This window comes from Phacochoerus africanus, chromosome 16, assembly GCF_016906955.1.
Source record: "Phacochoerus africanus isolate WHEZ1 chromosome 16, ROS_Pafr_v1, whole genome shotgun sequence".
Taxonomy (NCBI): Eukaryota; Metazoa; Chordata; class Mammalia; order Artiodactyla; family Suidae; genus Phacochoerus; species Phacochoerus africanus.
The window spans coordinates 39959731-39974625 of record NC_062559.1 but is presented as its reverse complement, the minus strand read 5'-3'; the positions used below and the strand labels follow the sequence as shown (position 1 = coordinate 39974625).

Genomic DNA, 14895 nt, shown 5'->3' with positions numbered 1-14895 from the left:
AAATCTGGCTTGGGAGCATGTAAACCGAGGTGTGTGTTAATGATAATTATCCTGGGGGTGCAGTTGCAGGTGGTGTCTTGAGTGTCCTCCTACTATTTCTCTTCCATGTAATGTGTATGTTTTCCTATAAATAATGTATGTAACTTTGGTAAAAAGAGACTGTGATAGAAAATGCCAATAAGAAAATGAGTATAATTATATCAGAAATAGTAACAAAAAAACAAGGACTGGTTTCATAAATCAGGAAAATTAATGGCTTTTTGTTATTCAAGGGCCATGACTGTGTATTTATGGGGCATGTTTATATTTAGTTCCAATAAATGAACCCAGATCCTTCACAGGACTTAGTGCAACTAGTTTATGGAGTTTACCTCCTTCCTACCTCTGCATCTCTTCTCTGAAATTAGGTCAATTCATGCAAGTTATTGATCTTTGAGTAATTTTTTAACCTTTTCACAAGGGGCTTCATAACTGCAAAATCAGGTAAACACTTTGCTTACAGTCCACTTGACTGCTCTGTGGCCTTTTTCAATGAGACTGTTTCCTTCTTAGAACATTCTCATTCCTTGGCTTCTCTTTTACTGTTTACTATTCCTGTCCCCCCTCAGGACTGTCTTTGACATCTGCTGTATGCCTCTTGTTCCTTTTTGTCTTTTGACTATTGGTCTTGCACCTTTTTGCTCTCCTGGACAATCTCCCCCCCCCCCCCACTGTACAGCAAGGGGATCAAGTTATCCTTACATGTATACATTTTTTCCCCCACCCTTTGTTCTGTTGCAACATGAGTATCTAGACATAGTTCTCAATGCTACTCAGCAGGATCTCCTTGTAAATCTATTCTAAATTGTGTCTGATAACCCCAAGCTCCTGATCCCTCCTGCTCCCTCCCTCTCCCATCGGGCAGCCACAAGTCTATTTTCCAAGTCCATGATTTTCTTTTCTGAGGAGATGTTCATTTGTGCTGGATATTAGATTCCAGTTATAAGTGATATCATATGGTACTTGTCTTTGTCTTTCTGACTCATTTCACTCAGTATGAGATTCTCTAGTTCCATCCATGTTGCTGCAAATGGCATTATGTCATTCTTTTTCATGGCTGAGTAGTATTCCATTGTGTATATGTACCACATCTTCCGAATCCAGTCATCTGTCGATGGACATTTGGGTTGTTTCCATGTCCTGGCTATTGTGAATAGTGCTGCAATGAACATGCGGGTGCATGTGTCTCTTTTAAGTAGAGTTTTGTCCGGATAGATGCCCAAGAGTAGGATTGCGGGGTCATATGGAAGTTCTATGTATAGATTTCTAAGGTATCTCCAAACTGTTCTCCATAGTGGCTGTACCAGTTTACATTCCCACCAACAGTGCAGGAGGGTTCCCTTTTCTCCACAGCCCCTCCAGCACTTGTTATTTGTGGACTTATTAATGATGGCCATTCTGACTGGTGTGAGGTGGTATCTCATGATAGTTTTGATTTGCATTTCTCTTAACTCCTGGACAATCTTAACCCAACTACCACATGAATTCCCTGTGTTTCTAAGTTTGTACTTTTCTGGTGTGCCTCCCAGGTTTCACATGTCTCCATCAGTATCCCACAGGCCTCTCTCTTCCACATGCCTGAGTGAAACTCATCTCTGGTGGTGCATCTGATCTCAGTAGATGATATTACTCAGTGCCCAGGCCAGGGTCCTCAGAAACAACCTTGAGTCTCTGTTTCCTTTATTCTCCATGTTCAGTCAGTCACCAAGACTTGGTGATGCACCTTCCAAATATATCTCTTTCCACTGTCCCCATTAATCCCCTTATCTCCTATTCAGAATACTAAAATGACATACCAGTACTCTCCTTATATTAAGACTCATCTTTTATTTTTAATACTACCATCAAAAACAAACTTATGAATGCTTATAGCAGAATTATAACCAAAAAGTGGAAATAGTGCAAATACTTCTCAGTTGATGACTGAATAAATAGATGTAGTATATCTACTACAGCATGGCAAAGGAAACCATAAACAAAATGAAAAGACAACCTATGGGCTAGGAGAAAAATATTTGCAAATGATGTAAATATCATTACAAGCTTGACAAGGGCTTAATCTCCAAAATATATAAACAGCTCTTATAACTCAATAACAAAACCCAAGCAACCCAACTGAAAAATGGGCAGAAGAATTAAAAAGACATTTCTCCAAAGAAGACATACAGATGGCCAATAGGCACATGAAAAATACTCAGCATCACTAATTATTAGATCAAAACTACGATGAGGTACCATCTTACACTGGTCAGAATAGCCATCATGAATAAGTCTACAAATAACAAATGCTGGCAGGGGTGTGGAGAAAAGGGAATCTTCCTACACTGTTGGCATTTAAATTGATACAGCTACTATGGAAAACAGTATGGCAGTTCCTCAAAAAACTAAAAAGGTAGTTTCCATGTGATCTAGCAATACCTCTCCTGGGCATGTACCCATACAAAACTATAATTCAAAAAGATACATACACTCAATACAGAAGATGTGACATATACAATGAAATACTGCTCAGCCATTAAAAGGAATAAAATAATGCCATTTGCAGCAACATGGATGGACCTAGAGATTAGCATACTAAGCAAAGTAAATCAGAGAAAGACAAATACCACGATATCACTTATATGTGGAAACTAAAATACGACACAAATTAACCTATCTACAAAGTTAAAACAGACTTACAGATATAGAGAACAGACTTGTGATTGTCAAGGGGGAGGGGGTGGGGGAGGGAAGGATTGGGAGTTTGAGACTAGCAGAGGCAAACTGTTATATATAGAATGGAATATAGAATGGGTAAACAACTAGGTCCTACTATATAGCATAGGGAACTATATTCAGTATCCTATGATAAGCCATAATGAAAAAGAATATATATATGTATATATGTTTATCTGAGTCATTTTGCTGTACAACAGAAATTAACACAACATTGTAAATCAACTATACTTCAATACAATTTAAAAAAAATTTAACATGGATGAACCTTGAACGTATTATGCTGAGTGAAAGAAGCCAGTCCAAAAGGCTGTATATTATATGGTTCCATTATATAAAATGTTCAGAATAGGCAAATTCATAGAAGAAGAAAGTATATTATGGTTGCCTAGGGGTAGGGGTCAGGTAGGCATGGGGAAGTGGGTAGGGATGGCTCATGGGTATGGGTTTTCCTTTTTGAATATTCTTGTAACTAAATTTGTACACATCCATAATGAATTTAAACCTCTCCGTGAGTATGAGTTTCTTTGGAAAAGCAGGGATCTGGGTATGTCACTTCCCTGCTTGAAAATGTACAGCAACTCCCTGTTACCTACCACATTAAATCAAAAGTCCTAAGCCTGAAATACAATGCTCTTTACTAAACAGACTCACATTATCCTTCTGGCCTTATGTTCTGTACTTTCTTCCTTAAAATCCTTTACTGATACTGAATTTCTCAATATTTTCCAAATATATCATGCTTTGTCAGCTTCTGTTCTTTTAAAAAGTTTCCTTGCCTTAGAGAGTCAGTCTTCAGGTGGTGGTAAAATTGCCACTAATTTCTGAAGACCCAGATGAAATGATAATCCACAATACATTCCTTGGCCTACCTGGCATGACTAGTTCTTTTCTCTGTGCTCAGCCTGGTCTCTGGGCATATAGCTGTAATAGTACTTATTATACCTTACCATTGTTTAATATTTTTTATTTCACCTCCCACCCCTGTATTAGTTTGCTGGGGCTGCCCTAACTAAACCCCATAGACTGGGTGGCCTAAACAACAATAATTTATTTTCCCACAGTTCTGGAGCCTGGAAGCCTAAGATCAAGGTGCTGATAGGTTTGGTTTCTCCTGAGGTCTTTCTACTTGGCTTGCAGATAGCCACCTTCTTTCTGTCTCCTTATGTGGCCCTTTTCTCTGTGCATGTACACTCCTGGTGTATCTTCCTCCTCTTAGAAGGACACTGGTACTTTCATGACCTTATTTAACCTTAAGTACCTCTCTAAAGACCTTATGTCCAAATACAGTCAATTAGGGATTGGGGCTTCATGAATTTTGGGGCAGGCACAAGTCAGTCCATAATACCTCCAGATAGAAGGTGATTGCATGAAGGGCTCAATATGTGTTGTATTCTTACTTGTGAACTCAGCATCTGCTTATGGCTGGCATATACATCGTTGATGCCCATCACATATTTTTTAAACTTACTATTTTGAAATAATTACAGACTCACAGGAAGATGCAAAAATATTACATAGAACTCCATGTACCCTTCATCCAGCTTTTCTTCCTAGTGACATTTCATATGACTAATAGAGTATAAAAAACAGGAAATTGACATTAGTCTACCTTATATTTTTAGAATGAATCAGCAGAGCTGTTTATAATGAGGATAAGTCTTGAAGTAGGTGTGAGTTTTGGACTTTTATTTTTTTTGTCTTTTTGTCTTTTGAGGGCCCCACCTGTGGCATAGGGAGGTTCCCAGGCTAGGGGTCTAATCAGAGCTGTAGCCTCCAGCCTATGCCAAAGCCACAGCAATGCCAGATCCAAGCCGCATCTGCAACCTACACCACAGCTCATGGCAACACCGGATCCTTAACCCATTGAGTGAGGTCAGGGATCAAACCCGCAACCTCATGATTCCTAGTCGGATTCATTAACCACTGTGCCACGACAAGAACTCCAATTTTGGACTTTTAGAAAGTATAGTGGCAGATATTATATATAGAATAGGTGATCTAAGCAAGGAGATATGGGTCTGGAAATAAACTAGCTAAGTTTCAGATTAGAAATTCAGTATGGTAGATTAGTAAGACCTTGACATAGGAACTTGAAAAGCTAGATAAAAGAGATTGAACATGATGCAAGTAGTTTACAGGTTTTTTATTACAGGTTTTTAAGCTATAAACAATTTATAAAAAATAATGATTTATTTAATAAAAGTATGGTAAAAACAAAACAAAAAACCTTCAATGTTTTAGAAATACTAATCTGATAGTAGTATGCAGGATAGAGAGAAATATGAAGAGTAGAGAAGAATGTAGATAGTTCATCAAGTTTTTTAGTTGCCATTGCTGGAAATGATTAAGTTTGTAAATGAATTTTGTTATGAATAATGTGCTTCATTTCAAATACAGAGAGTTTGAGATGATTAAGATGAATCCGAGAAGAAAGATGTGTCAACAGCTGGAACTGAGGGATTTGAACTGACGGGAAAGATTGAAGCTTGAAAGTAGATTTTAGTATCTTCAGCTTAGAGGTCAGTATTGAAACTTTGCAATTGGATGAAACTTCTGAAGGAGAAGGCAGAGGGAGGAGAACACTGCATTTGGGTCTTATCTGAAGAACTAGACAAGAAGTAGATTCTATAGGGAGGAAGTGAATTTCAAGGAATTCCCAGAAAAGGTGCTGTCAGTACTGTGAAGGACAGATGAAGGTCAAGGAAAGATCTTTCTGTAACTGGGAGGAACAGTACAGGAAGGCAAATGGAAGAAGTAGGCTATTATCAAGATTTTTATTTATTTTCATTTTCTTCTCTTTAGAAAATATATTTCAAGATGTTTGAAGGTCAGGTTGCTAAAATCCAATATTCAAATTGAATGGGAAGGTTTGAGGAGGTTGAGGAATAATCTAGAATATAGGTAAACTGAAGAGTTAGTATTTGAGAAGAGAAAAAAATGGAGAACCCAGATATAAATTGGGAATATATGAATTTATTTATTTATTTTTATTTTTTTATTTTTATTTTTTTTTCATTTTTTTATTACTCAAATGAATTTATCACATCTGTAGTTGTATAATGATCATAACAATCTGATTTCACAGGATTTCCATCCCACAGCCCAAGCACATCCCCCCACCCCCCAAACTGTCTCCTCCGGAGACCATAAGTTTTTCAATGTCTGTGAGTCAGCATCTGTTCTGCAAAGAAGTTCAATCTGTCCTTTTTTCAGATTCCACATGTCAGTGAAAGCATTTGATGTTGGTGTCTCATTGTATGGCTGACTTCACTTAGCATGATAGTTTCTAGGTCCATCCATGTTGCTAAGAATGCTGGTATTTTGTTCTTTTTGATGGCTGAGTAATATTCCATTGTGTATATGTCCCACATCTTCTTGACCCATTCCTCTGTCGATGGACATTTAGGTTGTTTCCATGTCTTGGCTATTGTAAATAGTGCTGCAGTGAACATCGGAGTACATGTGTCTTTGAGAGTCGTGGTTTTCTCTGGATAGATGCCCAGGAGTGGGATTGCTGGATCAAATGGTAGTTCTGTGTTTAGTTTTCTGAGGGAATATATGAATTTAAAAAGAGAAAAGTTGGAATTCCTGTCGTGGATCAGCAGTAACAAACCTGACTAGGATCTTTGAGGACATAGGTTCGAACTCCGGCCTTGCTCAGTGGGTTAAGGATCTGGCGTTGCCATGAGCTGTGGTTAGGTCACAGATGCGGCTGGTGTTGCTGTGGCTGTGGTGTAGGCTGGCAGCTGCAGCTCCAATTGGACCCCGGGCCCAGGAACTTCCATATGCCACAGGTGCAGCCCTAAAAATTAAAAAAAAAAATTAAAAAGAGGAAAATTTAATGAAGTCCAGCCACATGAGCTTTGGAGAAGTAAAGTTTTATAATAATCTGTGAGAGAGCAAGAAGTGGTGATGGTGAGGTGGTAAATTAAAGTCGATTTGCAGTAGCTGCTGTAGGAAGGAAAAGTGCAGCCGTATAGCAATTGTGCAGCAACTTATTCTTCTGGAGCCATAGTTTCCTCACTTGAAATATTGAGCTAATATCACCTTGTTTTGAAACAACATACCATTTCAAAATTGTTTTGGAAATCAAACTATATTGTTTTATGAGAGTATTCAGTTTTTAATAGGATGCTTATAATTATCTTTTGTAATAATGGGATGAATAAAGGTTAGTGGAAGAATGTTTGAATCCAAGATTAGAATTGTATTTGACAGGAGAAGCAATTAGGAACAACTGTAGGGGAAGGTCTACAATCAAAGACCTAGTAGAATAACATTCTCCATGTGTGTACTTAGCAAATACTTGATAGACGAAGCTGCCTGGTAACTAATTACAGTGTGATGACCAAAGCCCAGTTTCTTGGAAGTAGGGCTGTTAATACAGGAATAGAATACCAGGGGAGTTTGAGGAATTTCCTTCCACTGCAGATGTTTAAGCTAATATAGATAGTCAACAGTCTAAGGATAATTTGGGAAAAGCTCTGCCTGAAAGTAGGAGGATAAATTAAATAACTTTTAAGGGACATCGCTATTCCTGTTGCTTTAGTCACATGAGCATATCTGAAAAGTGTACATTTTTACCCCTATCTAGCTGTAAATGTGAGCTGTCTTTTCTTTGGACTTTTCTCCCATGAAATATTACAATGAAAGCCCTAACTCTGTGTGGTTTTCCATATCCTGAAAAATTGCATAGTTTGGCCAAAAGGAAGAGTATCTCGACAACACTGGAGCATCCTTATGAAGTTGTTTACCTCTGAGGCTTTGTATTATATCAAAAATAAATTTTCTCACATATTTGCTTGACATTTGGGACTGCTTTATCTTCAAGTGTAAGGATGAAAAAAATGGTATTTATTCTGGCAGCCTTTGGTTTGAGGTAATTTCTACAGATTCACCAAAGATTTACGAACTTACAAAATTTTTTTGTAGTTTTTATTCCCCTCAGCTTTTACCCTTAACCCAACTTCTACCTCAGTGAATCTATTTTCAATTGTAAGGTTTTAACATTTCATCTCAAAATGGTAATAAACACATATCCTGTTTTCTTCCCTTCAATTTTTACTCCCAATACCTGCTATCTCTCTGAGGAATTCAATCTTCAACAATAAGAAAAATAAATGTCTTTGCTTTCAGTGTAAATTCAGGAATATAATTTATTGTTTTTATTTTCCTTTAGACTTGTGGGTGCCTGAATAAAGTATTTTAGGTGCTCAAAAGCAATTCACCAATCAGTTACTTAGATGAGACAGTCATTACAACTTATTTTATATCACATTATTTTCATTTAAAATACATGCATAACAAGAATATCCACAGTTGATGGGGCAGACCCAGCAACTTGGCCCATCGCTGTGACTTAGTAATTTTTAATTCTGGCCAAAAAATACGTGGCCTAACCTGGGAATGGCATTCTACTTCTGACACTAAACAGCCCCCTCAAGGAAAGATGACGTTCTTGCAGTTTAAACTGCCATGCTGAATGAAGTCAGGTCCATGCTACCAGTCTTTAAAAAAATTTTTTCATTCTAAACTTAGGAAAAAAGTTTATACAAATAAATTGTTTCAATAATCAGCCCCTTCTGATTTATGTGTAGTGTGGATATTTCTTAAACAATTAAAAATTAAAATGAAAAACTATTCTTTTGTATCTGGTGGTTCTCAGAGCATGTAACCCAACTCTGAAAAATAAGACATCTTTCATTGTAATCCTCTGTATGGTATGTCTCAATTCTAGGTTCTTTTTAAATGTAGAATTTTGTTTTTAAGATGTTTAATTTTTTACCAAAAAAAAAAGAAAAGAAAAGAAAGGAAAAGAAAAGGAATTCCTGTTGTGGCGCAGCAGAAACGAATCCGACCAGGAACCATGAGGTTGTGGACTCAATCCCTGGCCTCGCTCAGTGGGTTAAGAATCCAGCGTTGCCCTGAGCTGTGATGTAGGTCACAGACACGGCTCAGATCTGGCGTGGCTGTGGCTGTGGCGTAGGCTGACGGCTACAGCTCTGATTAGACCCCTAGCCTGGGAACCTCTGTATGCCATGGGTGTGGCCCTCAAAAAGACAAAAAGACCAAAAAAAAATTAATTTTTATTTTAAAATAATTATTTTGGTTAGTTAAATTTTTGTATTTCTTTCAGATCTACTTTCTGAGCCACACTCCATGTCATGTGGAAAATATTTGATATCACTCTTTAGCTTCAGAAGCTGTGATTTATGCTAACACCCTTAGAATGATTTTTGTTTAGTACAGGTTTTTGCATGCTCATTGCTCTAAGATATTTTTGGTTTTTGTTTTAAAAAAAAGTAGGTTAGGAAGTGACTATAACCATAAAACAAGAAGCAAATACATTGTACTAGTTAGTAGAGTGGCAAGGGATGCAGGACTCTAGCTTATTGGCACTCTCTTTATAAGCAAATACAGTGGCAGATACCAAGGGTTCAGTGTGAAATCTGGGACATTTCAATGAAAAAATAAAGTTTAATGCAGCACACTTTGTCAGTGGGGCATTTAGTACGTACACTTATGCAGGTAAGTTATCTGATATTGTTACCTGTTTTTATTTTTTTAAGAGATAAAAACTTTCCTTGCAAAATTAGATAATATATAAGACCGCTATACTTTAAAAAACTTAACATTTTAACTCATGGAGAATCATTGGTAATTTATACACTATAAATTATACTTCACCCATCATTTCCATTGAAAAACACATCATAGATCAAGCCAAGATTGAGACCCCAGAATGAAATTTTTGTGGAGTACTCCTATATTTCAGGCACTGTTCTATGTATTAGAGGCACAGTGATAAACCAGGCTCTTAAATATAAATTTGGGATGAAACTAATAGCAGCATTTGTAAATAATTCATCTTTGGCCTAAGGAACAATATTAGAAGTATAATTAGCACATCTAAAGTTTTTTTTAAAGGAGGAAAGGAATTTTCTGCATGAAGTAGGGTTGGTTATTTATTTATTTATTTATTTACTTATTTTTGCTTTTTATGGCTGCACCTGTGGTGTAGGAAGTTCCCAGGCTAGAGGTCAAATCAGAGCTGCAGCCACCAGCCCACACCACAGCCACAGCAACATGAGATCTGAGCCACATCTGCCCTATAGCACAGCAACACCAGATCCTTAACCCACTGAGCAAGGCCAGGGATCGAACCCATATCCTCATGGATACTAGTCGGTTTTGTAACCTGCTGAGCCACATCAGGAACTCCCATGTTTTGTTCATTTAATAAAATTTTAAAAAATTCCATCATTTTCCAGGCACTTTATGGGGCATTAGAATTTGCTAATTAAGAAGAGAGATGCCATTCCTACCTTCATGGAGCTTATATTCTGGTGGAACCAGTTGTACAGCTAAGAAGGAGAGTTGCAGGTTATGTTATGTGCAGTGAAACAAGCAGGAAGTTGAAAGAATTAGGGGTGGAGGCTACTTTAGATGGTGATTGGGGAAGGCTTCTGTGAAGTGAAAGATGAGAAATGAGGAACCTAGGGATTAGTATTCCAAGCTGAATGGATAGAATTCAAAGGCCTGGATTTGCTAAGAGAGTACAACTTAAATGTTCTCACACTCTCACAAAAAAGTAAATATGTGAGCAGATGAGTGTGTTAATTAACGCATTGGGCGGAATCATTTCACAACATACACATGCATCAAATCATCACATGTATACTTTATTTTTAAAATACAAGTATAGTTGATTTACAATGTTGTGTCAATTTCTATTGTACAGCAAAATGACTCAGTGTTTTATATGTATATATATGTATATATGTATGTACATATATACATTCTTTTTTTTTATGTTCTTTTCCATCATGGTCCATCCCAGGAGAATGGCTATAGTTCCCTGTACTACACAGTAGGACCTCATTGCTTATCCATTCTAAATGTAATGGTTTGCGTCTACTAACTCCAAACTCCCAGTCCATCCCACTCCCTCCTCTCTCCTCTTTGGCAACCACAAGTCTGTTCTCCATGTTTGTGAGTCTGTTTCTGTTTTGTAGATAGGTTCATTTGTGCCATATTTTAGATTCCACATGTAAGTGATACCATATGGTGTTTGTCTTTCTCTTTCTGACTTACTTCACTTAGCATGAGAATCTCTAGTTGCATCCAAGTTGCTGCAAATGGCATTATTTCATTCTTTTATATGGCTGAGTAGTATTCCTTTTATGTATGTACCACATCTTCCTAATCCATTCATCTATTGATGGACATTTAGGTTGTTTTTATGTCTTGGCTATTGTAAACAGTGTTGCTATGAACATAAGGGTGCATGTATCTTTTTGAATTATAGTTTTGTCTGGATATATGCCTAGGAGTGGGTTTGCTGCATCATATGGAAATTCTGTTTTTAGTTTTCTGAGGAACTTCCATAATGTTTCCCATAGTGGTTGTACCAACTTACATTCCCACCAATAGTGTCGGAAGGTCCCCTTTTCTCCATACCTTCTTTGACATTTGTTATTTTTGGACTTATTAATGATGGCCATTCTTACCAGTGTGAAGTGGTACCTCATTGTAGTTTTGGTTTGCATTTCTCTAATAATTAGTGATGTTGAGCATTTTTTCATGTGCCTACTGGCCATCCGTGTGTCTTCTTTGGAGAAATGTCTGCTTAAGTCTTCTGCCCATTTTTCAGTTGGGTTGTTTGGTTTTCTTTGTTATTGAGTTGTATGAGCTATATTTTGGAGATCAACCCCTTGTTGGTTACATTGTTTGCAAATATTTTCTCCCATTCTGTAGGTTATCTTTTCTTTTTTTTTTCTAATCTTTTCTTTTGCTATGCAAAAGCTTGTATACATGTATACTTTAAATCTCTTACAACTTTATTTGTTAATTATACCTTAATAAAGCTGGGGAAAAAACAATTTAAAGGGTTGGAGGTGAGAAGAGCCTTGTTGTATTCAAAAGATATTTGTTGGCGTCATCTTGTCTTTTGTCTTTTTGTTGTTGTTGTTGTTGTTGTTGTTGCTATTTCTTGGGTCACTCCCCGGCATATGGAGGTTCCCAGGCTAGGGGTTGAATCGGAGCTGTAGCCACCGGCCTACGCCAGAGCCACAGCAACGTGGGATCCGAGCCGCGTCTGCAACCTACACCACAGCTCACGGCAACGCCGGATCGTTAACCCACTGAGCAAGGGCAGGGACCGAACCCGCCACCTCATGGTTCCTAGTCGGATTCGTTAACCACTGCGCCACGACGGGAACTCCTGTTGGCATCATCTTAATGGGGAAGTGTGGCAGGGAGGGCCACATCATGTAGTATTCCTTACATTCCATGGTCAGCAATTTAGATGTTTTCTATGAGGAGTGGGAAGCCATCAAATGGGTTTAAGTAGGGAAATTATAAGATCTGATCTGTTTTGAAGAATTACTAAGGCTACTGTGTCTGGAATGATTTGGAAAACAGCTGGAATGGAAACGGGGGAGAGCTAGAGAAACTATTGTACAAGCATAGGTGAGAGATGACAATGACTGGGGTTGTGGCAGTGGCATATTTTAGAGGCTAGTGATAGATTACATGTAAGGACTAAGATGAGAGAGGATGACCCCTGGAATGTTGGCTTTAGTAAGAAAGTAGGCAGTAGTGCTGTTAGTGTAATCAGAGTCTGGGGGAAGAACGGGATATGTGTGAATGTGGGTGATGGGGAGTGCAGAATAAAAGGCTCAGTTTTAGACCTGTTCCATTTGTGAGGCCTAGCGAGCACCCAGTTGTAAATGTTGAGTGGTCTGGAGCTCAGGGAAGAAGCATGGGCTCCAGAGAGACTGTCAGGAGATGTCAGCCTCTGTATGGTATTTGAAGCTGGAAGGACTCACTCATACGGACAGAGAAAAAACAAGGGAGGCCTCATCTAAACCTTGAGGCCTTCCAGCATCTAGAGGTCAGAAAGAAGGGCAAGAACCAACATCAGAAATTAAGGAGACGTAGCCAAGGAATGAGTAAGAGGAAAACTGTGAGAAAGTAGTCATGTAGAAACCAAGAAGGGGAGAATTTCCAAGGTCAGCATTGTCATAAGCTGCTGAGATGGAGCAAGATGAGCATAGTGGTGGGAGTTGACAGACTTCTACCTGAGGTTCTAATACATTTTGAAACATTTCTCCTTTTATATGTTTCTCCCCTATTACTAATGAAAATAAATTTTGCATATCTTGCTAACAGTTTTTTTCAGTCTATAAAATAACTTTAAGCACTGTATCAAACAAATCAGTACTTTCTTCCCATCCTGTTATTTTTTCAGGGAGACACAATATCTGCCCCATTCCTAATTAGAACAATACCAAATTTCTTGTTTTAGGTCCAGGTCCTTCCTAATTAGAACAATACCAAATTTCTTGTTTTAGGTCCAGGTCCTTCATAATCTGGCTTCCATCTAGTTCCTTCTCCCACTCCTCTTTATCCTGAACCCTCAACTCCAGTGAAGCCAGTTTCTCTACTTATTCCTTCATTGTGTTCTGGATACTCTTGCAAGCAGTGGAAAACTGATGGTGAGCAAAATAGACATGGTCTGGACCATCATGGGTTTTGATGGTTTCTATCATCTATTTTGTCAATTAATGAAATAATCATACATATATTCAGTTACAAATGAGGTAAATACTATGAGGCAAGAGGTGATAGAGGCTCAAACTTGGGAAGTATCAATGGAAATCAAGAGGAGCAGATAGTTATGAAAACTTTTTCAGGAGAGAAAATCAGTGGACCTTAGTAATTGATTGGAGATAAGGGTTAAATGGAAAAGAGGAGTAATGTGGAAGGCTCCTGGATTGCTTATTTCAGGTGGCTGGTTCTCCCCATTCATTGAGAAGACATCGTTGGAAGAGGACAAAGCTTAAAGAAGGCATATTATGAGTTCAACTATGTCTAAGTTAATTTTAGTGCTTATCTCATATTTGCTTTTCCTGCAGGAGGCCTTCCCTGAATATTCTACCCTTTGCTAATTATTCTAACTCGTATAGATTGAATAATGTTAGCAATTTAGTATTCATTAACCCAGTATTTGCCGCCATTAATTCCTATTCTCACTTCATGTTGCACTGTCTGGCTCTCTAATATGTCATATATGATTCTAATTTATAACATAAAATCCATGTGGACACAAAGCACATAATTACTATTTTTGTTTTTACTACTGATAACACTTGACAGAGCATGATGTTATGTAGTAGTACACGTTTGGATTCCCAATGTCACTACGGGAATTTTCTTGGGATACAGACTAATTTTTTATGGGATCATTAGATAACAAATGTCTTCCAGAGCAGCAAGAAAGAGTGTTATTGACATAAAGTGAGTTGTATACTCTGACATTCTAGAGGAATATATTCCCCATTTGGAACTATTTTCTAGTTAAAGATATGCAACCCCTGCTACTTACTGTGTTGACTAGTATTTAATTGAACTTCAAATGAAATACAAGGTGAACCTTTGAGTTTTCCCAGTCTTATATTTTGCTTTTTGTGAGTTCTGTCTTTTATACATTATAAAACATCATCTAAATTTGCATTTGTTATAGAATTTGATAGCCCTTTCATACTTCAGATTGGCCTCAGAGATTTCAGCATTGGAAAGTTTGGATTTTATTTTCCCAGCTGTTTAACTGTAATATATTTGAAGACAGAGGTACTGTCCTGTAAGTTTATAGCCTAAATAAATCTATTTTAAAGGTGTGCTGGTTTGAGGCCAGGTGGCATAATGGGATGACATATGAGCTATTCACATTTGAAGACTTGGCACTAAAATTCATCGCAGGATGCCAGGAAAATGACTTTAGAGGTGTCAATTTGCTGGAGTCCTTGGTGGGCATCTGAGAACATTACGGAACCATTGTAAGATCTAACATAATGTATCCTCTGTAAAATATATTGCCACGTTAGCTACCTAAGGTACAAAAGGGCAATTTGAATGACTTCAGTAGGCATTCCAAAATCTTGTTTCAATAAGTAATGAGAAGTACAAGCCGTGAGAAATACAAGACTGTCTAATAGAAAACCAGCCTAATCTAAAGGGTTGTATGTGGAACTGGAAGTTGAAACTTAAACTTTTATATTTCTCTAGTTTTTATCTGGCACATCAATTATTTAGCAAATATTTACTTAATCCCCCTTTTTTTCTGAGCCTTTATCA

The 14895-nt window shown here is 37.7% G+C and overlaps 1 protein-coding gene across 9 annotated transcripts in view; it reads left to right on the top strand.

Moving 5' to 3' along the window:
- BBS9 (Bardet-Biedl syndrome 9) overlaps positions 1-14895 on the top strand; it is a 728255-nt gene that overhangs the window by 393117 nt on the left and 320243 nt on the right. Inside the window, exon 22 of one of the 9 annotated variants that reach the window (XR_007132619.1) lies at positions 5155-5276. The exons of the other annotated variants lie outside the window; for them this stretch is intronic. The gene's annotated coding sequence lies outside the window, so the exon portion shown is untranslated. The remainder of the gene's footprint in view (positions 1-5154; positions 5277-14895) is intronic. 9 annotated transcript variants of the gene reach the window in all.